General features: G+C 43.8%; 1 pseudogene; it reads right to left on the reverse strand.

Annotated features, from left to right (window-relative positions):
• Nucleotides 1-666: 666 nt before the first annotated feature.
• LOC126485754 (5S ribosomal RNA) lies at nucleotides 667-783 on the reverse strand (annotated as a pseudogene).
• Nucleotides 784-24815: the final 24032 nt, after the last annotated feature.

The following is a 24815-nucleotide window of genomic DNA, read 5'->3' on the forward strand; positions in this document are numbered from 1 at the left end:
TTGTGACCGCAGCTTATCACGATGCGAAAGTCCACCTCACTGGCTGCGGCGCGAAGGTTGCTGATCGAACCATGCTTGTGGTTGTCGGCGCCAGTGACAAACTGTCCCAGCGCGCGAGCTCTGGTTGCGTCCATAGGCGGGGACACAACAAAGAGAATTGAAGTGTTTGAGGTGTGGTGCAATAGAAGGATCTTAAAAATCACAGGGACTCTAATGTGATAAGAAATCAGGAAATTTTCCACAGACACGAAAATGTGGAAAACACTTATGAGAAGAAAGAGCAGGATGATAGCACATACAGGAAATAACTGCCGTGGTACCTGGGGGAGCTTAGTAGCAAGGTAGACACTGGATTATATCCAATAAATAACTGAGGAATACTCTCAGATCAAGAGGTTGGCGCAGGAGAGGAATTCATGGCGTGTTGCTTTAAACATATCGGAAGACTGATTAACTCTCCCCTCTCGGACAGGCCATGAAGGCCCAAAGGTACCGACTGGCCGCCGTGTCATCCTCAGCCCACAGGCGTCACTGGATGCGGATATGGAAGGGCATGTGGTCAGCACACCGCTCTCCGGGCCGTATGTCAGTTTCCGAGACCGGAGCCGCTACTTCACAATCAAGTAGCTCCTCAGTTTGCCTCACAAGGGCTGAGTGCACCCCGCTTACCAACAGCGATCGGCAGACTGGATGGTCACCCATCCAGTGCTAACCCGCCCCGACAGCGCTTAACTTCGGTGATCTGACGGGAACCGGTGTTACCACTGCGGCAAGGCCGTTGGCTGGAAGACTGATTACTAGACATAAGAAACGCGAGGGAAACAGGAATTAGAACATTTCGTGGAGAAGAATTTTGGTTTAATAACCTTATTTTTCTACTTAGGTTGTATTTATTTGGACTTCCTCGTTTCATAACTGTTTGCGGCTTTTTTAAAGGCGTTGTCGAGTGTTTAGCCAAGGTGCCACAACTATGAAAATGACAGAGTTTCCATATCATTTGTTTCCATTAGATCTGATTTATAAATGGTGTTATTCTTGGTAGCTTTACAGTACAATTTGTATACAAAAGCTAATAGAAGCGCCTCCTGTTGTTGTGTTGCCATTTCCATACGTGTGGCATCTTGTTCTGACTACACAACCTATCGAATAGGTTTGAAACGGAAAATCTATCTGAATAAATACAGACCAAGTGTAAAAATAGCCCCTTCATTTGATAAATTCATCGCTCTGCTGTCCACTATGTAGGAGAATTGCATTGTATTCAAACTATTACTTCAAAATCATTCTTAACCGAATCCGAATCTCCTCGGTCTGCCCCGACTCCTCCTACCCTCTACTGCTGAATCCATGAGTCTCTTGGGTAACCTTGCTTCTCCCATGCGTGTAACATGACCCCATCATCTAAGCCTGTTCGCCCTGACTGCTACATCTATAGAGTTCATTCCCAGTTTTTCTTTGATTTCCTCATTGTGGACACCCTCCTGCCATTGTTCCCATCCACTAGTACCTGCAATCATCCTAGCTACTTTCATATCCGTAACCTCAACCTTGTTGATAAGGTAACCTGAATCCACCCAGCTTTCGCACCTGTACAACAAAGTTGGTCGAAAGATTGAACGGTGCACAGATAACTTAGTCTTGGTACTGACTTCCTTCTTGCAGAAGAGAGTAGATCGTAGCTGAGCGCTCACTGCATTAGCTTTGCTACACCTCGCTTCCAGTTCTTTCACTATGTTGCCATCCTGTGAGAATATGCATCCTAAGTACTTGAAACCGTCCACCTGTTCTAACTTTGTTCCTCCTATTTGGCACTCAATCCGTTTATATTTCTTTCCCACTGACATTACTTTCGTTTTGGAGATGCTAATCTTCATACCATAGTCCTTACATTTCTGATCTAGCTCGGAAATATTACTCTGCAAACTTTCAATCGAATCTGCCATCACAACTAAGTCATCCGCATATGCAAGACTGCTTATTTTGTGTTCACACATCTTAATCTCACCCAGCCAGTCTATTGTTTTCAACATATGATCCATAAATAATATGAACAACAGTGGAGACAGGTTGCAGCCTTGTCTTACCCCTGAAACTACTCTGAACCATGAACTCAGTTTACCGTCAACTCTAACTGCTGCCTGACTATCCATGTAAAGACCTTTAATTGCTTGCAAAAGTTTGCCTCCTATTCCATCGTAGAACAGACAATAACTTCCTCCTAGGAACCCGGTCATATGCCTTTTCTAGATCTATAAAGCATAGATACAATTTCCTGTTCCACTCATAACACTTGTCCATTATTTGTCGTAAGCTAAAGATCTGGTCCTGGCAACCTCTAAGAGGCCTAAACCCACACTGATTTTCATCCAATTGCTCCTCAACTAATACTCGCACTTTCCTTTCAACAATACCTGAGAAGATTTTACCCACAACGCTGATTAAAGAGATACCTCTGTAGTTGTTACAATCTTTTCTGTTTCCATGTTTAGAGATTGGTGTGATTACTGCTTTTGTCCAGTCTGATGGAACCTGTCCCGACTCCCAGGCCATTTCAATTATCCTGTGTAGCCATTTAAGACCTGACATTCCACTGTACTTGATGAGTTCCGACTTAATTTCATCCACCCCAGCTGCTTTATTGCACTGCAATCTATTGACCATTTTCTCCACTTCCTCAAACGTGATCCTATTTCCATCATCATTCCTATCCCATTGTACCTCGAAATCTGAAACATTACTGATCGTATTTTCACCTACATTGAGCAACTCTTCAAAATATTCCCTCCATCTGCCCAAGGCATCCACAGGATTCACCAGCAGTTTTCCTGACCTGTCCAAAATACTTGTCATTTCCTTCTTACCTCCCTTTCAAAGACTGCTAATTACACTCCAGAATGGTTTTCCAGCAGCTTGACCCAATGTCCCCAACCTGTTTCCAAAGTCTTCACAAGATTTCTTCTTGGATGCTGCAATTATCTGTTTGGCTTTGTTTCTTTCTTCAACATAACTTTCTCTGTCTACCTGAGTTCTAGTATGTAGCCATTTTTGATACGCCTTCTTTTTCCTTTTACAGGCTGCCTTGACTGTGTCATTCCACCAAGCTGTTTGCTTCCTCCTACTTTTACACACTACTGTTCCAAGACATTCTTTAGCCACTTCTAGTACTGTGTCCCTGTACCTTGTGCATTCCTTTTCCAATGACTGTAATTGACTACATTCAACTAACTGGTACCTTTCTGAGATCGCTGTTATGTACTTGTGCCTGATTTCCTTATCCTCAAGTTTCTCCACTCTTATCCTCCTACATATGGACCTGACCTCCTGCACTTTCGGCCTCGCAATCCCAATTTCACTGCAGATTAAATAATGATCAGTGTCATCAAAGAATCCCCTGAATACACGTGTGTCCCTCACAGCCTTCCTGAATTCCTGATCTGTTATTATATAGTCAATGACAGATTTGGTTCCCCTGCTTTCCCAAGTATACCGGTGAATGTTCTTATGTTTAAAAAAGGAGTTTGTGATTACTAAGCCCATACTGGCACAGAAATCCAAGAGTTGCTGCCCGTTCCTGTTGGCCTCCATATCCTCTCCAAATTTACCCATAACCTTTTCATACCCTTCTGTTCGATTTCCAATCCTGGCGTTAAAATCACCCATGAGCAGAACACTGTCCTTGTCCTTTACTCTAACAACTACATCACTGAGTGCCTCATAAAAACTATCCATCTTATCTTGATCTGTCCCTTCACAATGCGAATATACTGACACAAACCTAATTTTCTTGCTAGACACTGTCAAATCTATCCACATCAGTCGTTCGTTTACATACCTTATTGCAACTACGCTGGGTTCCATTTCTTTCCTGATGTAAAGCCCTACATCCCATTATGCTATTCCTGCTTTGACTCCTGACAAGTAGACCTTGTATTCTCCCACTTCTTCTTCTTTCTCACCCCTTACCCGAATGTCACTAACAGCTAAAACGTCCAGCCCCATCTTACTTGCAACCTCTGCCAGCTCTACCTTCTTCCAAGAGTACCCCCCATTGATATTAATAGCTCCCCATCTCATTACCATTTGTTTGCCAAGTCGTATCTTAGGAGTCCCTGGTTTGTCAGTTAGAGGTGGGACACCGTCACCTCCAAAGGTCCGAGCATTTTGCTCTGATTGTTGCCAGCATCATATTTAAAGTACCAGGGAAGCAGGTTGCTAGCCTTACTTGCCCCGAGTCCCATTGGGTTTTACCCCTAACGGCTGAAGGACTAACCGGTGGATTTGGTAGTCTTTGCCGTATGAGCACAAAGGTGACCACGACTCAGAATATGTCCGAGATGCCCAGCCTTATTCCAATGTAACTGGTATCCCGACTGTCGGGACCACTTACTTGGCCACTCATACGTTGCCCGTGGTTTATGAACTAGGACATGACTACAGGAACCCACACCATGAGGACAATATTATGCAAATGGAAGAGGATGTAGATGAAGACGAAATGGGGATAAGATACTGCGTGAAGAGTTCGACAGAGCACTGAAAGATCTGAGTCGAAACAAGGCCCCGGGAGTAGACAACATTCCATTAGAACTACTGATGCCCTTGGGAGAGCCAGTCATATAATAATTCCAATCCCAAAGAAAGCAGGTGTTGGCAGATGTGAAAATTACCGAACTATCAGTTTAATAAGTCACAGCTGCAAAATACTAACGCGAATTCTTTACAGACGAATGGAAAAACTGGTAGAAGCCGACCTCGGGGAAGATCAGTTTGGATTCCGTAAAAATGTTGGAACACGTGAGGCAATACTAACCTTACGACTTATCTTAGAACAAAGATTATGAAAAGGCAAACCTACGTTTCTACCATTTGTAGACTTAGAGAAAGCTTTTGACAATGTTAACTGGAATACTCTCTTTCAAATTGTGAAGGTTGCAGGGGTAGAATACAGGGAGCGAAAGGCTATTTACAATTTGTACAGAAATCAGATGGCAGTTATAAGAGTCGAGGGTCATGAAAGGGAAGCAGTGGTTGGGAAAGGAGTGAGACAGGATTGTAGCCTCTCCCCGATGTTATTCAATCTGTATATTGAGCAAGCAGTAAAGGAAACAAAAGAAAAATTCGGAGTCGGTATTAAAGTCCATGGAGAAGAAATGAAAACGTTGAGGTTCGCCGATGACATTGTAATTCTGTCAGAGACAGCAAAGGACTTGGAAGAGCAGTTGAACGGAATGGACAGTGTCTTGAAAGGGGTATATAAGATGAACATCAACAAAAGCAAAAAGCGGATAATGGAATGCAGTCGAATTAAATCGGGCGATGCTGAGGGAATTAGATTAGGAAATGAGACACTTAAAATAGTAAAGGAGTTTTGGTATTTGGGGAACAAAATAATTGATGATGGTCGAAGTAGAGAGTATATAAAATGTAGACTTGCAATGGCAAGGAAAGCGTTTCTGAAGACGAGAAATTTGTTAACATCGAGTATAGATTTACGTGTCAGGAAGTCGTTTCTGAAAGTATTTGTATGGAGTGTAGTCATGTATGGAAGTGAAACATCGACGATGAATAGTTTGGACAAGAAGAGAATACAAGCTTTCGAAATGTGGTGCTACAGACGAGCCGGCCGGAGTGGGCGAGCGCTTCTAGGCGCTACAGTCTGGAGCCGAGCGACCGCTACGGTCGCAGGTTCGAATCCTGCCTCGGGCATGGATGTGTGTGATGTCCTTACTTAGGTTTAAGTAGGTCTAAATTCTAGGTGACTGATGACCTCAGAAGTTCAGTCGCATAGTGCTCAGACCCATTTGAACCATTTTTTTGCTACAGAACAATGCTGAAGATTAGATGGGTAGATCACATAACTAATGAGGAGGTATTGAATAGAATTGGGGAGAAGAGGAGTTTGTGGCACAACTTGAGAAGAAGAAGGGACCGGTTGGTCGGACGTGTTCTGAGGCATCAAGGGATCAGAAATTAAGCATTGGAGGGCAGCGTGGAGGGTGAAAATCGTAGAGGGAGACCAAGAGATGAATACACTAAGAAGATTCAGAAGGATGTAGGTTGCAGTAAGTACTGGGAGATGAAGAGGCTTGCACAGGATAGAGTAGCATGGAGAGCTGCATCAAACCAGTCTCAGGACCGAAGACAACAACAAGAACAACAACAACAACACGGCTTCTGAGCACTAATCGCGTTTGTGTTTGTTTACATCAGGTTTATTCTTATGATGGTTCAAATGGCTCTGAGCACTATGGGACTCAACTGCTGAGGTCATTAGTCCCCTAGAACTTAGAAGTAGTTAAACCTAACTAACCTAAGGACATCACAAACATCCATGCCCGAGGCAGGATTCGAACCTGCGACCGTAGCGGTCTTGCGGTTCCAGACTGCAGCGCCTTTAACCGCACGGCCACTTCGGCCGGCTATATTCTTATGACGAACGAAGTGTAGACGGTAATAACGCGCGAAACGCAAATGTAACTTTCTGATCTCTTGTGAAGTCGTTCCTTCTACCGCGCGAAACACAAGGAAGGCCGTGTAATATACTGGTCCGCCATTCGTTCAAGTTATCTCTGTCAGCTCAAGGTTCCTGTTTAATAAGAAATTGTTTTTATCATTATTTATTAAGTAATTTTTATTCTCTTGCGTAGGCTACTACTGGTTTGAAGAACAGACTCAACAGTTAGTTTTATATTACATGGTTACACAGGCATAGCATAATCAAGAGGATTTCCTTCCAGCGAACCGGGTAGGAACTTTGTGAACGATATGCCTCCATTGGTTTCTGTTCTGGTATAGCTTTTCCCTCTCCACTACATCCCATGTTACTCCGCTCCTCATGAGATATTCCTTAACCTGGTCTGTTCATCTCTTTCTAGGCAACTCAATTGGTCTTCTTCCTGGCGTGGAGTTGGAGTCGGGTGCATTCGATTCACATGACCGAACCACTTCAGTCTGAAAGCACTCACCCTCTCCTCTGTAGTCACCTGCAGGTCTCTCCTAGCTTATTGCAGAAGTGACCTAAGGAACGTTTCACGTGTTCGTATTTGACTCTCTCCTCTCTTATTTATGACACGGGCCTCTAGACTATACATCATGATTGGCAGGAGGTAAATTTTATACATGGTCTACACAGGCATATGTATATCTAAATTCACATTTCTACAGCATTTTGCACATGGAGGATCCACTTGTTTTTGGAGATTGCCCTGGCTGTTACAGTGTCTTCGGATTGGGCCAGAAGGGCGACGAAAACGAAAAGACAGCCAATGTTGGGTTCTACCGAGGCTGAAAACAAAGGGCAAAGGCAGGGCAAAATATTGACTGCTTACGAAAGAACTGAGGACCAAAGATCTACAAGAATTTCCGAACTTCGTGACAACGGACATGGCCTGTTTTCAGAAGCTGCTGTCTATGACAGAAGGTGGAATTAGCAAGTGTGACACAGTCACAAGGGAGGCTCTCTCACCTTCTCGAAACTAAGAATAAAATCAAATGTTTATACCTTTTGTCATCGTACCAGCCTAGATTATTGATAAAATATCCGTACATGCCCTGTATATTGCAGGCTGGCTGTAACATAACATTTCCTGGTCTTTTAAGAGTTTGGGTTTTAGCCAGAGGATAGCACAGCCCACCATTTAAAAGTTGTTGTGGATGTACGCACTGCAATTTGCGACACTTTAAAGGACCAGAACTTCAAGATGGGTTTGTGTTACTTTTCCGAGTTTGGTGTGTGTGTGTATGTGTGTGTGTATGTGTGTGTGTGTGTGTATGTGTGTGTGTGTGTGTGTGTGTGCGTGTGTGTGAGCGGTGTGTGTGCGTTTGCCAGTTAGAGTTTTCCAGTTCTCATCTGTCGCACTGGGCGAAACTGCATGGACTGTCTCGCCTTCACTACCAGTTTCTCTTTCCTGGCATGCTGAGCAATCAAAGATGCAGTCAAATCAAACATGAACATTCGTAAGATGAGGCAGTACGATACAAATCGAAAATCACCTTGTAACGTCATATGCATATTACTCAGAAACAAACGATTGCCAACAGTATTGCGGTAAGGGTGATTCTGGCGCAAAGTACCGTCATCCAAGATGGCGGCGATGACGTCATCCAAGATGGCGACTGTGACGTCATCCAAGTGAATGTATGTATTGTGATGGTGCAGTTCAAATGTCTAGCTCCTTGAAGAAGTTCCTACATTACATTCGTGGATGAACACAACATATTATTGTTACTGCTCGCTTTTGTCCAACTGACTGCTTTGTTTGTAAAAAAAACTATTCCATTAGGCGTTATTTTGAGTGGAAATATCCAGAATAGATGATACAGTTGATCCCTTTGTTTCCAAGAGTAGCAATTGTACGAAGAGCAAAATTAGGTGAACGTAACAATTTGAGAAGCTCAGTAATATCCTTCTTCCAGTTCTTCATCATAGACACGTGTGATCAAAAAATTTGAAGCATTCCATACTAGTGAGTGAATCCTGTATATGAGCTATATCGCTTGTTTATATGACTTTGTTGTACAGAAACGAATATAATGTGCTGTTTCGAAACTTAGTCCATTTCCAGAGAACAATTTATTAATTCTTTGTGAAATGTCATTAAAAATTTCTTCTTCATATTCTATCTAATGAGATTTATTATAACGCTGGTATTGTCTGCAAAAAGTACTGAAGCTGCTTGTTGAATGTTAAGTGGGAGGTCATTCCCATGTACGTGACCTTAATGATAAGAATGCATATACTGTGGTCATTGGTACCCACTTCAGTGTGTTAGTAGGTTTTTCTCTGTGCCTAACAGTCTTCTGCTTGGCTGAAACTTGTAATCTTAGCCTCTCACACGTCACTACCAATTTTTCTTAGTGTCGTCATTAGTTTCAAAAGCTTCGAGAGGCGTAAGACATATACAAGAAAATCTTTTTTATTTCATTTTCTCTTGTTGGTGGCTCCAAGTCTTACGTCTATGGGTACATTGTTGCGGCTGAAATTTTGATTTTACTTTGTGGGTTCCTGATGACTAATAACTGCTGACGATTTGCCTGTATATTTCTTGAATTTTATTCTTTGTCACATTATTAAACATCACAACGTCCTTACAATTTCCACTTTTATCACACCACAAATTAGATTATTAGTGACACAATGAGAAACACGGCATGCCCACTACTCCTTACATTCTGTGGTACTCACAATACTCCAAAGAGTTTATAAACTTTCTTGACAAAAGCAGAATACTCGGCGAATTACGTCACTACTTTGTAAATCAGTCCAGAAATTAATTTAATAATCCCCCTTACATTGTGCAATTAATAATATGAATTGATTGGCTACTCCATAGAGTGCTGTGTGCACAACGACCATATGATAAATAAAATTGGAACGAACATCAGCATTGCCCGTAATTTTGATGATTTATTAACAACAAAATCGATTTTCGATCACATAATGGTCACCTTCAGGGCTGGAAGTTAAACATTTCGCATAGCGATCAGTGAACAAGAGACAAAAGACCACAAATAGAGCTGAGTATAAACCAACAGTTGAACAGTTGGTTTATACTCAGGTGTATTTGTGGTCTTGTGTCTCTTGTTCACTGATCGCTATGCGAAATGTTTAACTTCCAGCCCTGAAGGTGACCATTATGTGATCGAAAATCGATTTTGTTGTTAATAAATCATCAAAATTACGGCCAATGCTGACCGTTCTTCTAATTTTAATAATATGAATTTTAAGTATGCGAGACATTTCGTAGTTTCAGACATTTCCAAAAGAAGAGTGATTTTAATTGCCCATACAGAATGTAACAAGTTAATTTCTTTTTATACATTTTAGTCTGAAATACAATACATCATATACAAAATCAAATGAAATTCTTTCTGTGAAACAGGTGAGAACGTTCGGGATTAATCCTGGTATCGGCTACTTCTATATAAAAAAGTTGTTATGTTAGAAAAGAGTATCCCATTACAAACTGCACCACTAACAAGGGGAGCCCGCCAATTGTTAAATTCAGATTCAATTCAGACTGCGCATAATAAAAGCTCATGGCCAGAGGTGTAATGTGACAAAGCACCAAGATGCACTTCTCAGCCGTTGTCGAGAAAATCGACAGTTAAAAATAAACCGTTGCAGTTAAATACTCTCTATGAGTCAGAATTTTCTACAGCGTCGTGGCGCAGCGGTAAGCGCTCGGGTTCGTAATCCGAAGGTCGCCGCATCGAATCTCGTGCCATGCAACCTTTTTTTTTTTTTTAGTATTTGTTTTTTGTAATTCAAATGTGTTTATATATATGCACACACACACACACACACACACACACACACACACACATATATATATATATATATATATATATATATATATATATATATGTATATATATATATATAATTCCCTGCAATCAGTTGCAACAATTACGCATAAGTTGTTGAAAGTCGTTTGTCGTGGAAAAACAGGCGACTTCGAACATCATTATGTTTTCCCCAAACAAAGTTGTATTTCACAAATGTTATTAATTGTCTTCATAATGTTAACCACGTATAGTTAACGGAAGACGTAAAAACAATATTCCGAAACGAATACGTATAGCGTAAGTCAAACGTTCGAATTAGAATAGAAACCCCACGAACACAATATTGCTGTGGCAGGTATGAAATATAAACTCCGTTACTCGCTCGTTACATCTGAAGGACAGATGTTGAATGGGCCGAAACGAGCCGCCGCATAACAGCGTAGTTGCCTGCTAACTTCGAAAGAAGGTAGATGCGGTCCCTAGCGCAACTTATAACATCGTCGAAAATCAGTGCGGACGTGAGGGCTTTGGTATACCCTGTTAAACAAACGGAAAAATGGAGGCGGTACAATTGGAGAGCGATCCGCCTTCACCAACAAGCATAAGTAATTCATTAATAGTTTTATATATATATATATATATATATATATATATATATATATATATATATATATATATATATGCATGTTATATTTGAATTACAATAAACTAATAATAAAAAAAATGTTGCACGGCGCGAGATTCGATCCGGCGACCTTCGGATTACGAACCCGAGCGCGTACCGCTGCGCCACGACGCTGTGGAGAATTATTTATCGTAGAGAGTATTTCACGGCAACGGTTTCTCTTAACTGTCGATTTTCTCGACAACGGCAGAGAAGTGCATCTTGGCGCTTTGCCACATTACACCTCTGGCCATGAGCTTTTATTATGCGCAGTATGAATCGAATCTGAATTTCACAATTGGCGGCCTCCCCTTGTAAGTTGATTACGCCTGTCAGTATAGACTAACCGCTCTGTATCCACACTTCAACACCCGATCTGTTGCCCAATAGAAGATAAGCAACAACGGCTCGGCTCTTACCGCCATATGCACTTGGTGGTACAAACCAACCTAAGACATACCACTCATAATAACTATAATTATTAGTTTGGAAATGAAGTAAATTCTGACGTAATGTCATTCGGTACAACGTCAGTCACCAGTAAAAATATCTGCACTTACTCCCTAACAGTCTGGACTCAAAACTGAACCCTCTGGGACTCTCTTTCTGATTTCTACTCAGTCACTAAACTTTTCTACCCTCTCAACATTGTTAGAACTACTCGTTACAACTCTTTGCATTTTGTTTAAGGGGGGTAGTACGTCAAACGGGCCGACTTGGAGCAGGAGAGGCACCGCAGGAAATTTTAATTTCCACTGTCTGTACTTTTACAAATAAATTCATGAAACTTTGTCAGTATGACCAGGAAGGATTCAGGATTCACACTCATAGTAGTGGAAGAGGAAAAACATAACAAAATAATTTTTTTTAGGTATGAAATTTCATCATTTTTCACTTACGGTTAGCTGCATTTGTTGTTATACGTACATTTTTCTTCACAAGTAAGAGAGATTCTTTGATGAATTTTGCACAGCATACAAACCATACTTACAGGTGTATGAAACTCTAGAATTTTCCAAATCTATTAAAAACTGTGGTAAAAATTGAGATAATTAACTACAAAATTTAATTTTTTTCGAAACATAAAGTTTAAAACGTAACAGCTCATTCATTTTTGTTTATAAATTAAATACATTCTAGAGTTGAGGCAGCTGTAAGTATGGTTTGTATGCCGTGCAAAATTCATCGGACAGACTCTCTTACTTATGAAGGAAATTGTACCTATAGCAACAAATGCAGCCAATAGTAGGTGAAAAAATCATGAAATTTCACATGTAAAAAAAAATTATTTTGTTATGTTTTTGAAATTCGGCTGCTACGAGTGTGAATCCTGAATCCTTCCTGGTCATGAATTCACTTGTAAAAGTATAGACAGTGGAAATTAAATTGTCCTTTGGTGCCACTCCTGCTCCAAGGCGGCCCGTTTGACGTCCTACCCCCCTTAAGTATCACTCGAACCAACTATATGAAAAGCTATCAGTTCTATAAAACCTGAGTTATTGTAAGATTGTTATACATGACCTGCATAACGATACGCCGCGGGAAGATGAAAGGTGACTCTAACTGGCTACATTTCATCATTTAAGGCTTGTAATATTTCCAGTGGTGTTGGAAGTAGTGAACTGGCTGGACGTTGGCGGGCGGTCTCAGGAGCAGGGTGGGCTCCTGCGAGGCCACGCAGGCCGGCTTAACGCTGGCAGCCCCTGCGCGCCGCTGCACTCACACGTACCCTGAGCGACCGCTGCCGGGCCGGCAACCTCGTCACCGACTTACTAAACTCACAAAGGGACTCACGGAGAGTGGCTGGCTCCAGCCGCGGCAAACCCAAGGGAACCTGCAACACCGAACGAGCACTGTGCGAACGTCATGCGACCGCGAGCGGGGACTGCGTCCCGTCGTGTTCGGAGGTGCTCGCACGTGTTCCGCTGGCTGTCGGTGTTCCAGCGAACCATCGTGCCGTTTCGCGTCTTCTTTTCTTCGACCTGCTGTTTTGCGAGTCAACATTTGTTGTTGACCCGAGTTTCGTCGAAGATGCAGCGCTTTAAACAGAATATAATGTTGCTGACATACACACTGAAGCGCCAAAGAAACTGGTACAGGCATGCGAATTCAAATACACTACTGGCCATTAAAATTGTTACACCAATAAGAAATGCAGATGATAAACGGGTATTCATTGGACAAATATATTATACTAGAACTGACATGTCATTACATTTTCACGCAATTTGGGTGCATAGATCCTGAGAAATCAGTACGCAGAACAACCATCTCTGGCCGTAATAATGGCCTTCATACGCCTGGGCAATCCGTCAGACAGAGCTTGGATGGAGTGTACAGGTACAGCTGCCCATGCAGCTTCAACACGATACCACAGTTCATCAAGAGTAGTGACTGGCGTATTGTGACGAGCCAGTTGCTCGCATACCATTGATCAGACGTTTTCAATTGGTGACATATCTGGAGAATGTCCTGGACAGAGCACCAGTCGAACATTTTCTGTATTTGTACACGACCTGCAACATGCGATCGTGCATTATCCTGCTGAAATGTAGGGTTTCGCAGGGATCGAATGAAGGGTAGAGCCGCCGCTCGTAACACACATGAAATTTAACGTCCACTGTTCACAGTGCCGTCAATGCTAACAAGAGGTGACCGAGACGTGTAACCAATGGCACCCCATACCATCACGCCGGGTGATACGCCAGTGTGGCGATGACGAATACACGCTTCCAATGTGCGTTCATCGCGATGTCGCGAAACACGGATGCGACCATCATGATGCTGTAAACAGAACCTGCATCATCCGAAAAAAAGACGTTTTGCCATTCGTGCACCCAGGTTCGTCGTTGAGTACACCATCGCAGGCGCTCCTGTCTGTGATACAGCGTCAAGGGTAACCGCAGCCATGGTCTCCGAGCTGATAGTCCATGCTGCTGCAAACGTCGTGGAACTGTTCGTGCAGATGGTTGTTGTCTTGCAAACGTCCCCATCTGTTGACCCAGGGATCGAGACGTGGATGCACGATCCGTTACAGCCATGCGGATAAGATGCCTGTCATCTCGACTGCTAGTGATACGAGGCCGTTGGGATCCAGCACGGCGTTCCGTATTACCCTCCTGAACCCACCGATTCCATATTCTGCTAACAGTCATTGGATCTCGACCGACGCGAGCAGCAATGCCGCGATATGATAAACTGCAATCGCGGTAGGCTACAATCCGACGTTTATCAAAGTCGGAAACGTGATGGTACGCGTTTCTCCTCCTTAAACGAGGTATCACGATAATGTTTCACCAGGCAACGCCGGTCAACTGCTGTTTGTGCATGTGAAAGCGGTTGGACACTTTGCTCATGTGAGCACGTTGTAGGTGTCGCCACCGGCGCCAACCTTGTATGAATGCTCTGAAAAGCATATCACAGCATCTTCTTCCTGTCCGTTAAATTTCGGGTCTGTAGCACGTCGTCTTCGTAGTGTACCAATTTTAATGGCCAGTAGTGTACATAGATAGGTAAACAGGCAGAATACGGCGCTCCGGTCAGTAACACCTATATGAGAGAACAAGTGTCTGCTGCAATTTTTACGTATGTTTCAGTTGTTAGAATGGCAGTTTGAGATTTAAGTGAGTTTGAACGTTGTGTTATCGTCGGCGCACGAGCGATGGGACACAGCATCTGCGAGGCAGCGATGAAGCGGGGCATTTTCCAGTACGATCGTATCAAGAATGTGCCTCGAATATCGGATCTCCGATAGCGCTGTGGCCGGAAAAAGATCCTGCGAGAACGGGACCGACGACGACTGAAGAGAATCGTTCGACGCGACAGAAGTGCGACCCTGCCAGTTCTGCGCAGGCGGGCGGCGCGGTGCGTGGGCGAGGGTGGGTGGCGCGCGAACCGGTCTGGCGTGGTGTGCGCGAGATGCGGCGCAGATAGGGCGCGCCGTGCCCGCCTAATGGAGGGAGCGGCGCTTCGTTAAACCACCGGCGGCGGCCACAGCGGACGGCTACCGGCCAAAGGCGGGCAGCGGCAGAGGTGCAGTCGTTACCGGGAGCCGCAGGGCGCGCCAGCCACTGCAGCCGAGTTCTGAACAGAAACGAAAAACAATACTGCATGGCTGCCGGTTAGCCCTGTGTTGCGCACGTGTGCAGTGTCGCCAAATAAAACTTTCAAACTTGGTCAAATGCTAATTATGAAATAACCCTTAGGCCGAGTTACGCTATCAAATTTCTTTGCCGAAGTTTATTTGTTAAAGAAGTGTAATACGTCACTTTCTCAAATCTCGTCTGTTTTTCTTGTGGTCTTCGGTCCTGAGACTGGTTTGATGCAGCTCTCCATGCTACTCTATCCTGTGCAAGCTTCTTCATCTCCCAGTACCTACTGCAGCCTACATCCTTCTGAATCTGCTTAGTGTATTCATCTCTTGGCCTCCCTCTACGATTTTTACCCTCCAAGCTGCCCTCCAATACTAAATTGGTGATCCCTTGATGCCTCAGAACATGTCCTACCAACCGGTCCCTTCTTCTGGTCAAATTGTGCCACAAACTCCTCTTCTCCCCAATTCTATTCAATACCTCCTCATTAGTTATGTGATCTACCCATCTAATCTTCAGCATTCTTCTGTAGCACCACATTTCGAAAGCTTCTATTCTCTTCTTGTCCAAACTATTTATCGCCCACGTTTCACTTCCATACATGGCTACACTCCATACAAATACTTTCACAAACGACTTCTTGACACTTAAATCTATACTCGATGTTAACAAATTTCTCTTCTTCAGAAACGCTTTCCTTGCCATTGCCAGTCTACATTTTATATCCTCTCTACTTCGACCATCATCAGTTATTTTGCTCCCCAAATAGCAAATCTCCTTTACTACTTTAAGTGCCTCATTTCCTAATCCAATTCCCTCAGCATCACCTGACTTAATTCGACTACATTCCATTATCCTCGTTTTGCTTTTGTTGATGATCATCTTATATCCTATTTTCAAGACACTGACCATTCTGTTCAGCTACTCTTACCTCTCGACAAAACACTTCACTGGCCAGAATGGCGTAAGCTTCCAAGTGATATTCATTCAGCCCTCCACAACAAGATACCATCACAATTTTTAATGAATGGTTCGCATAATCTGTCATACCTACGAAATAATTAGTTGCAATCATTAGATATACTATTGCTGTTCAGGAGCCAAAAAAGAGAAACATTTCATTTTGAGCAACCAAAATTGATATAGGTGTGGAATGTAACGCGCCTACCACAGTTTAGGCGTCGTGTGAAGGTCGGCAAAACATACTACAAGATTCAGTTTCTTACCCGTATTAACTGTTATACTGGACAATGTTGCTCTATCTCGACGCATTAGATTCCGTTCTCGAAGATGCCAAGTCGATATCAACTGGAAAACGCAAACACGACTCGCTGCAAAATACGACGAAGAGCCGGAGGAACTGGCGGACGGCCTAATACGCTGTAGGGCCCAGACGAGACGTAGAAGAGCCGCAACACGACGTGGCACTGATTCGACTGATGTCTGAAGTGGTGCTGGAGGGAACACTCACACCGTAAATCCCGCTGGGTTGTCCATAAATCCGTAAGAGTTCGAGGGGCTGGAGATCTCTTCTGAACAGCACGTTGCAAGGCTTACAAGATATGCTCAATAATACTCATGTTTGGGGAGTTTGGTGGCCAGCGGAAGTGTTTAAACTCAGAAGAGTGTTCCTGGAGCCACTCTATAGCAAGTCTGGGTGCATGGCGTGTCGCATTGTCCTTCTGGAATTGCCCAAGTCCGTCAGAATGCACAATGGACGTGAATTGATGCAGATGATCAGACAGGATGCTTACATAAGTGTCACGTGTCAAGAGTCGCTTCTCAGCGTATCGCGGGTGTCATATCACTCCAACTGCACACTCTCCAAACCATTACAGAGCCTCCACCAGCTTGAATAGTAGCCTGCTGACATGCAGGGTCCATGGATTCATGAGGTTATCTTCATACCCGTACACCACCATCCGCTTGATACAATTTAAAACCAGACTCGTCCGACCAGGCAACATGTTTCCAGTCATCAAGAGTCCAGTGTCGGTGTCTCCTGACCTTCATTGCTTACATATTCCGCCCTCACAATCATATTCCACACATCAAGACGCTTCATTCGAACCCAAACTCGATAAGTTAATGTCAATGTTGTATGTTGTTGTTGTTGTGGTCTTCAGTCCTGAGACTGGTTTGATGCAGCTCTCCATGCTACTCTATCCTGTGCAAGCTTTTTCATCTCCCAGTTGTTGTATGAATTCATGTAAACGATATGCAAATAACTAGTAAATCGCAAGTGCGCACCGTGGTTGAAATACTCGAGGCTGGCGTACACACACACATTCAAGACATGACGGTCACACTGGCTTTTAGTTCAGGAGAGGCAACCGCACGCCAGGAGGCCGGTCCCAACCCACCTACGTCGGCCTGTGGCCACCCGTGGAGCGAACAGCGTGTGCCCGAGGGAAAGGCGTAACGACCCCTTGTTCGGCTTAAAAGCAAATTCCGCTACATTGTGTGGGAGCGGCCAGCCTACGCATTCTTTACAAACATAGCACGCAGCTTCAGAGATTTTCACAGGGAGACAGCAAACGCCAAACGCCGATACTACAGATTTCCGGATTGGTCGCCGTAAACGAAACGTCATTCTCCCGTTTTAGAAGAGCAGTGCTGCTTGGCAGATGATATTCCTGACGCCTTGAGCTGAACGAGTAATGGAAGAGACCGAAATATATACCCCTTCACGTCTGGCATGGAGACGCGCCGTTTCGTTGTCGCTCTTGGAGCGAGGAACAAGTCTCTCCTCAGTACTTCACTCGGAGAGCTCCTCTGTCGAGAGCGAATCGGAGTGCGACTCTGTATTGAGTCCTTGCGATTAAGCGTTGTTCACCGTGTCGGCCGCCACACTTATTGTGCGGTGTGAACGGACAGAGTTATACTTAAACGACTGTGAGCGAATTTTTTAGTGGCATCGCGGTGGACTGGTTATCTGACCGGTGTATCGCGCCAATAGTTAGACTAGGGGCGAATAGGAGTCCTCGACTTCATCATGGCATAGGGAGAGTTTGATTGGTGAAGGTCAGTCCAGATAGAACGAGAGTTATCTTATTTGTCAGCAGCGAGCGGCGCAGACAGCAGTCATCGCAGCTTACGGTATTGTGCGCTACAGCTCTTGCGAGCCCCATATTTCTTCCGCAACAGTGTACTTCACTCCATTTCACACGCGACAGCCTCGACCGTACCTAGTAATGTTGTAACGGATAATTATTCAAGTTGAGTAGCTGCAGCTGTCAGCCATTCTGCCAAGTCAATAACAATCTTAAACTCTGTAAAGAAATTTCATTAGCCAATCCTATCGTTAAGAGGTAACTTCATATTCCGAAAAGAACGCGGAAATAACTTGTTCAGTTCATAACTAAAAGTGGCATCGTGATTTCTCAGAATTTTTGCAAAATAAATAACAGTTTTCGTTAGTTTCATGTTTTTCTTACACTAACTAGCACTACTCCGGTACCCAAGTATCCCACAAGTTACGTAAGAAATTTTGTGAATTTTTGTGTCATTTCCTTACAGCAGACCACTCCAGAAGATATTTATCGCTGAAAGTTTTTTAGGCATTTCTCTTTAGAACGTTAGGAGCGTCTGTCTGACTTCTGTAGTAGTGTGGGGGTGGAAATTGCATCTTGCAGGAGTCACAGGGTAAAGGGTACATCTCAGATTAATTCGTTGCACAGAACGACAGAATAGCACCCACACGCTCACACAGTTATCAACAATCCAGCGTCGGTTTTACGGGCCCAGGCGAGGCGTAAAGCTTTGTGTCGTGCAGTCATCGAGGGTAGACGGGTAGGCCTTCAGCTCCGAAAGCCCATGTCGATGATGTTTCGTTGAATGGTTCGCACACTGACAGTTGTTGATGGTCCAGTATTGAAATCTGCATCAATTTGCAGAAGGGTTGTACTTCTGCCAAGTTGAACTAATTTCTTCGGTAATCGTTTCTCCTGTTCTTGCAGGATCTTTTTCCGGCTGTAGCAATGCCGGAGATTTGATGTTTTTACCAGATTCCTGATATTCACGGTACACTCACGAAATCGTCGTACGGAGACCTTCTGTGCCACTGGTCGTGCGCCGACTATAACACCACGTTCAGACTCACTTAAATCTTAATAACCTACCACTGTAGCAGCAGTAAGCGACCTAACAACTGCGCCAGACACTCGGGTTATACAGGCGTTGCCGACCGCAGCTCGGTATTCTGCCTGTTTACCTATATCTGTATTTGAATACGCATGCCTGTACCAGTTTCTTTGGCGCCTCAGTGTAAATTCACGTGCTGGTTCTTTATCACGCCGGTATTTCACCTCTTTTATTTTATTCCATGTTAGCTTTTGATATAGTGAAACAATGCACGTACGCCTTTTGTCATTTTGCTCTGTCATTGGTGACTCTCCCTTGACGGATTCTGTCGTGACGGCTGTCTCGCGCGGCCAGTTTCTGCCGTCCGCAGTGACTCTCCGAGGTGGGAACGCCTTCCCACAGAACAACTTTCCCGACCAGCAGGTGCTTCCCCGCGCAGGAATCCAGATGCCCAACACCCATGCCTTCAAGATGGGCTCCGTCCACTTTGCCTCTCATGACCGGCACAAAAGAAACAAAATTTGCCGCACCAAAAGAAACGCTCACTAAAACAACAAAAATGCGTGTTCAAGGTTACGGCCACCCTTGGTCGGTAAGAGAGAGATATAACACATCACTTTCCCCAAAAGTGATATGTTACATCTCAGTCTTCATGGTTCATAACATTATACAGACAGGTTGACCGCTCTTTTGTGAGTGCTTGCTGGCGGCTTACGTAGGTAAAGGCGAGTAGACAGTATCTGTGGTATGCCAAAACATATTATAGGCATTAGTGATCCCAGAAACCTGAAGTCATACAATACACACACAGTGTATCAGAAACAATCATCCGATTTAAAAAAAAATCACAACTATGATGTTACTTGTTACATGTGCGCGAGCAACGTACTGTTAGAGAGAGCAAACGATCGAGTTTTACCAACACCGACTCATAGGAAGGCCTCGGCGCTTGTTGGTGACGTCACGTCAGCTAGGCACGGCGAACGCCACATCTGTTGCAGGCATACTCATAATGGCGGTGTCTCCCTCTCTCACACAGGAAAATGTGAAATTATTGGCGGTAGTTGACCGACACACATTGTTCTGAGCGATTTCTGCAATTCATTTGACTTCTTAACAAACAGTGTACTCCTGAACTTAAATTTCCACCTGTTTTAAGGATTGACATACAAAAACAACTTCATGTTCCAGCAGCAACAGAAATGGTGCTTCTTTACCTTATTTGTAAATCTGAGGAAGTTACATTTGCACTGGGTTGCTTTTACAAGAAACTGTGAGCGTATTGGTGCTCTTCTTTAGGTATCTTGGTTGACTATGGGGTGAGGACCACTGAATGTTAATGAAATATCTTGCGATTGTACACGTTGGGGGAGGGGGTGGGGGACAGAAGAAGAGGCAAAAGAGAGATACTTGTTTTATCAAATAAAACTTTTTTATCTTATAAAGTTTCTCCTTTCAGTTGCGAGATAAGAATATTTATCTTTTGTAATGTGCATGTTTAAAAAAGTTTAAACTCAGCGGTATTTTCGATGTATGAAGCTATTTTGTTTCCTGTTTAGAATTCCTTTCGTTGAAAACGACTGTAATCTAATGACTGACAACAGTTGGACATTTACATGTGTAACTTAGTTCACATTTCCAGTGACGATGTCAAACGAAAATAAACAAATAAATAAAAGAAACGAGTCAATTGTAAGGGGGCTGGGGTAAGTTTCGATAGCAAAATGGATCAACTAAATATAGTTACTTGAATGTAAAATTTCCGAAGCTCGCAATGGGGCAAAGTATCTTCTCATATTGATCTACGTTTGTTTCGACAGGATCCAGTAATACAGAACTGTGATCTTCATTTGTAGCTTTACGATAGTACGAAAATCTTTCATCTAAATAAAACTGCAGAATCCAAAAGAATACCAGACATTTTGTCCAAAAATAAGAGGTTTATAGTGATAAGCACGCCCAGGCGTTTCTGCGTGCAACAGACCTGGCGTTCGCCGTGTCTAGCTGACGTGACGTCACCAACAAGCGCCGAGGCCTTCCTTTGAGTCGGTGTTGGTTTTACTCGGTTCTCGCTAGGTAGCAGCAGTGCGCGCCCACTTCAGTTCTAGTAAAAATGATGTCGGGGCAACAGAAAGCGTTTTGTGTTCTATGTTTTGCGGAGTATGGGCCAGTAATGACTGTTCAGCGTGACTTTCGTACTAGGTATGGTGTGGATCCTCTTATAGCGCAGAGCATTACACGATGGCATGAATAATTCCGAGAAACATGTTGTTTGTGTAGAGGCAGGGGTCCGCAGAAATCCGTTCGCCGTGCAGCTCGCCAGCTCAGCATGACCCCGACGTCCGTCTGGCGTGTGTGGCGTCTACGTTTACACGTGAAACCGTACAAAATTCAGCTACTGCAAGCTCGTCGTGAAAGTGACAAACAAGAACAGCGTGTGGATTTCTGTAATTTGAGGATCACAGTTTCCTTCCACACCTAGTGTTTAGTAACTGGTCAATATTCCATTTCAACGGAAAGGTGAACCGTCATCGTGTAAGAACATGGCGTACAGAACAACCACAACAAGTTGTACAATGTGACAGGCATGCGGGGGGACTCTCCAAAATTTAATGTGTTTCGTGCAGTTTCACGGCAAAAGGTGTACAGTCCATTTTTCTTTGCTGAGAACGCTGCAGCAGGAGGCACATATATCGATTCGCTTGAGAAGTTTCATTTCCCACAGTTGGAGACTGATTCAAACGACTTCATTTACCAACAGGACGGGGCACCGCCACACTGGCATGTGGAAGTGCGGGAATCGAAGGATTTACTGAACGATGGATCACTCGCACTGGACCTAATGATTCAGCCTTACGTTACTGGCCTCCATGGTCACCGGACCTGACTGTATGTGATTATTTCTTGTGGGGGTTTATGAAAGTCTATGTTTATGTGCCTCCGTCACCAACAACAATGAATTAACTGACACATCGCACAACAGCAGCTGTGGAAGCTGTAACTCCAGACACGCTCGCTGCAGTATGGCAACAATCTGAATACTGCAATTAGATATCCTGTGCATCTCAAGGGGGGCGTATAGAACACCTATGAAATCATTGTATACGTTTATTAGTTTCAGAAATACAGGGTGTTACAAAAAGGTACAGCCAAACTTTCAGGAAACATTCCTCACACACAAATACAGAAAAGCTGTTATGTGGACATGTGTCCGGAAACGCTTAATTTCCATGTTAGAGCTCATTTTAGTTTCGTCAGTATGTACTGTACTTCCTCGATTCACCGCCAGTTGGCCCTATTGAAGGAAGGTAATGTTGACTTCGGTGCTTGTGTTGACATGCGACTCATTGCTCTACAGTACTAGCATCAAGCACATCAGTACGTAGCATCAACAGGTTAGTGTTCATCACGAACGTGGTTTTGCAGTCAGTGCAATGTTTACAAATGCGGAGTTGGCAGATGCCCATTTGATGTACGGATTAGCATGGGGCAATAGCCGTGGCGCGGTACGTTTGCATCGAGACGGATTTCCAGAACGAAGGTGTCCCGACATGAAGACGTTCGAAGCAATTGATCGGCGTCTTAGGGAGCACGGAACATTCCAGCCTATGACTCGCGACTGGGGAAGACCTAGAACGACGAGGACACCTGCAATGGACGAGGCAATTCTTCGTGCAGTTGACGATAACCCTAATGTCAGCGTCAGAGAAGTTGCTGCTGTACAGGGTAAAGTTGACCACGTCACTGTATGGAGAGTGCTACGGGAGAACCAGTTGATACCGTACCGTGTACAGCGTGTGCAGGCACTATCAGCAGCTGATTGGCCTCCACGGGTACACTTCTGCGAATGCTTCATCCGACAATGTGTCAATCCTCATTTCAGTGGAAATGTTCTCTTTACGGATGAGGCTTCATTCCAACGTGATGAAATTGTAAATTTTCACAATCAACGTGTGTGGGCTGACGAGAATCCGCACGCAATTGTGCAATCACGTCATCGACACAGATTTTCTGTGAACGTTCGGGCAGGCATTGTTGGTGATGTCTCGATTGGGCCCCATGTTCTTCCACCTACGCTCAATGGAGCACGTTATCATGATTTCATATGGGATACTCTACCTGTGCTGCTAGAACATGTGCCTTTACAAGTACGACACAACATGTGGTTCGTGCACGATGGAGCTCCTGCACGTTTCACTCGAGGTGTTCGTACGCTTCTCAACAACAGATTCGGTGACCGATGGATTGGTAGAGGCGGACCAATTCCGTGTTCTCCACGCTCTCCTGACGTCAACCCTCTTGACTTTCATTTATGGGGGCATTTGAAAGCTCTTGTCTACGCAACCCCGGTACCAAATGTAGAGACTCTTGGTGCTCGTATTGTGGACGGCTGTGATACAACACGCCATTCTGCAGGGCTGATCAGCGCATCAGGGATTCCGTGAGACGGAGGGTGGATGCACGTATCCTCGCTAACGGAGGACATTTTGAACATTTCCTGTAACAAAGTGTTTGAAGTCACGCTGGTACGTTCTGTTGCTGTGTGTTTCTATTCCATGAGTAATGTGATTTGAAGAGAAGTAATAAAATGAGCTCTAAAATGGAAAGTAAGTGTTTCCGGACACGTGTCCACATGACATATGTTCTTTCTTTGTGTGTGAGGAATCTTTCCTGAAAGTTTGGCCGTACCTTTTTGTAACACCCTGTACAGACGAGCCAGATCGAATGATTCTTCATGGTACACTGTGTATTATGGTATCGATTATATTTATTCCTCACACCTAACAGCTCATTTGTTTCTGTTTTGTTGCAGGTGAGTGCCTACGGCAGAAGCTTATCATACACACGTGCAGTACTTGTGGTAAGTAAAGTCCAGGATGCCTGTGACCAATCTTTGAAAAATCTGTTGATAAAAATATTTGTCAGTACAGTAAGGCATGCTTTCTTAGCGTGCTCATACTGAAATTGCGAGGTACTGTCGAGCGAGCGAAGCTAATAGCACTCAGCCGGTCATCACGACACAGACTTGAGTTTGTTTCTCGACGTATCCAACAAATATCATAGCCAGTGGTACACTGTAGAAATAAGTCCAGTGTAATGCTCTTCTCCAATTCAAGTCCCCTTACATAAAAATAAATTCTAGTCGTTCCTCAGAATATTAGTGACGGCAAAAGAAAATCCGTGATAATATGTATCAGTTCCAGGTGCAGTGTAGGAAATTCTGTAATTGCACGTTATTAATGTTTTAAGGAATCTCTTCTCTTGACAAAAATTTAAACTTCATATTGCGATACAAAACATTTAAAGCTCATTCATTTATGAAAACGTAACCAGAACTGCCTCCCGTGCACAGCTAATTCTGTAACGCGCTTCTTGTTTACTGCGGTAAACAAGTGCATGCGTTTTTGTTACGGGCATGTGGTAAAGGTTATTTCTTCTGAAAACTGATAACAACAACACATTTGCTTTCTCTCTTCATAAAAGTCTGAGCTGCATCTTCGTCAGCCAACAGCATGCATTTCTTCTTTCTGTAGGCTTACGGCAATTAAATATTTTTCATACCAAGAAGCTAGTTGCCCTGTTTGTGTTTCACAGATATAGTGCTTTCGAGAAAATGGAAATTCGATACTGTAAGATCTGGTTTTTCTTAATCTAGGGCGTGTAAATTGAAGTATCAAATTAAACTACTTT

This window comes from Schistocerca serialis, chromosome 6 (genome assembly GCF_023864345.2).
Source record: "Schistocerca serialis cubense isolate TAMUIC-IGC-003099 chromosome 6, iqSchSeri2.2, whole genome shotgun sequence".
Classification (NCBI taxonomy): domain Eukaryota; kingdom Metazoa; phylum Arthropoda; class Insecta; order Orthoptera; family Acrididae; genus Schistocerca; species Schistocerca serialis.